This window comes from Grampus griseus (genome assembly GCF_964374135.1).
Source record: "Grampus griseus genome assembly, chromosome: 2".
NCBI lineage: Eukaryota > Metazoa > Chordata > Mammalia > Artiodactyla > Delphinidae > Grampus > Grampus griseus.
In genome coordinates, this window is record NC_139018.1 from 84,955,865 (window position 1) to 84,958,307 (window position 2,443).

Here is a 2,443-nt window from a genome sequence, read left to right on the forward strand (position 1 = left end):
GTCAGTCTGAAAGCATCCTCCCACTCCCAGCCCTCAGTGGCTCTGAAGGCCTCCACCTCGCCACTGCCCCAGCGGGCTCAGAAAGATTGTCTCACCACGGAGAGTAATTAAAACATTAAAAACAGTACCAAACCGGAAAATAAGTGTAAAGAAGTCCAACCAAGTTCTGATCTGTTTCATGATGACTACCTTGATAACCGTCTTCAGAATATCACTTTTTTTCTCTCTCTCTCTCTTTTAGCTGTTGATGACCCTGCTTCACTAAGTTCATGTGGAGACCACATCTTGCTCAGCCATAAACACATTCACCTCTCCTGGAATGCACTGGTCTATCTCCACCGATTTTTCCCTGGAGAACTCCTCTTCACCCTTCAGCGCTCAAAGGCCACCTCCTCCAGGAAGCCTTCCCTGATTGCCCCTTCCCACTCGGGTTTGGGAGCACCTAGGCTTCCCCTAGGGCGGCACCCACCACGCTGTACTGTTGTTATTTGTGAGCCTCCCCACCACCACCATCCTGGAAGCTACTAGTGTCCTCCTCCGCCTAGCACTTAGTTAACGCCCAATAAACGTAGTGGAGGGAAGGGGGGCGGGGCAAGCCGACGTCCTTCCCAAGCCCCTGCTTTCTGGGGCTTCTGATGCCACCTCTCCCCTCCATCGTGTCCCCAGACCGCAGCGCAAGCGGGAAGGAGACCCGGCGGTGCGGACGCTGCTTGCAGTAGAAGCCCAAACTGTCTTATGGGTTCGACCCGAGACCGCGAGAAAAGCAGCTGTGGCAGATGGGAGCTATCCCCTCACCCGACCGGCCCCGACCACCCAACAGCCTCGGCCTCCGTTCGCCCACTGGAGTCCCAGCGACCTTGGAGTCCGGGCCCGAGTGCCACGCGGGGCCGACCCCGCAGCCTGCACGTGCGCGCGCTCGCGGCTCTAGGTGTGGGGACCCCTGCCGGGCGCGCGTCCTAGCGGCTTCCCACAGTTGGGAGTAGGGCCCTCAGCTTGCAGGCGCGCTCCTGGCGTGTGGCGTGGGGCGCCCCTGCAGCCAACGCCGAGGTGGAGTGGGCATCTGCTCCACGGACCCGGGGCGTGCGCGTAGCTTCCCGGTGCCTCCTGGTTCCACCCAGCCACCGGAGGCTTTGTGGGCTCGGTCTCCGCGCACCTGGGGTGGAGGTCACTCTGGCAGGCGGAGATCACAAATGGAATTAGGGGATGCGCCCACCTCCCGCGGTTACAAGATTCCAGAGGTGCCCTGGTAGGGACGTGGGGGACGGAGGACGACTGCACCCCGAACGTTCTTAGAGCAATCGCCTCGACACTGGGGGCCGCGTCCCGCGTCCCTGACCTCAGACGCTACCAATCCCCTCTGCCTCCGCTTGGCCACTGGGAGAGATTCTGCGGGTTCTGAGTTTTGGAGAGAGGGAGGAGGGAGAACCACAGGAACACTAGCTCCTGGGAGGGATGGGAAACCTTGTTTCTGAAGTGTGTCAGGAGAGAAAATGTTCTTATTGAACATACACAGGCGTGGTGACACATTTTGTTCGTTTTAGAGGAGAGTGATTCAGATGGTGGCAGGTCAGTGAACACTATTAGATCCCAAGTCCTGCTAAACTGTCAGAAGATATTCCCACAAATTCTATCAATTATGGGGTCAGAGACTGCGTGGGGAGGAGCAGAAACCCGGAGGCAAGGAAAAGGGTCTTGGGTTGTCAAATGAAGACAGCTGTTCACTTTTTTTTTTTTTTTTTTTTGCGGTACGCGGGCCTCTCACTGCTGCGGCCTCTCCCGTTGCGAGGCACAGGCTCCGGACACGCAGGTTCAGAGGCCATGGCTCACGGACCCAGCTGCTCCACGGCATGTGGGATCTTCCCGGACCGGGGCACGAACCCGTATCCCCTGCATCGGCAGGCACACTCTCAACCACTGCGCCACCAGGGAAGCCCTGTTCACTTTTCTTTCCAGGAGGAAAGAGACCTCCAGTTCTTCCCCGTCTGCAAGTTTTCATTGGGCCCTGGCTCTGGGAAGCCCTCCAGCACTCTCTCTACCGTGCCCTGGGCAGAGAAGGGCAACAGACTGACCAGGGTTGGGGAATTGTTTGCATGAAGCCGCTGAAAGACCAAGGTCTCACTGAAAGTCCCTTGGAAACAGTAAATACAGCCATTTATCATCCTGGGAGCTGTTTTCTGTTGGGTCCTTTCTCGCTTCCCTCCATCAGAAGACAATGTAAAATGATGTACCACCACTCCTGGTAAGGAGCTACTCATTCCTGTAACCCTTTCACCTTAGCACAATGCCTGGTTTATAGCAGCTGCTCAGTGGAAGTTTGTTTGCTCTGTAAATGATGAATGAGTCATAGGTATTGTCACAGAATATTGGAATCCTGGGGTCAGAAAGTCCCTTGGAGGACACTAAACTAAGCACCACAGAGCATGTCTGGGAGTTGTTGACTAGA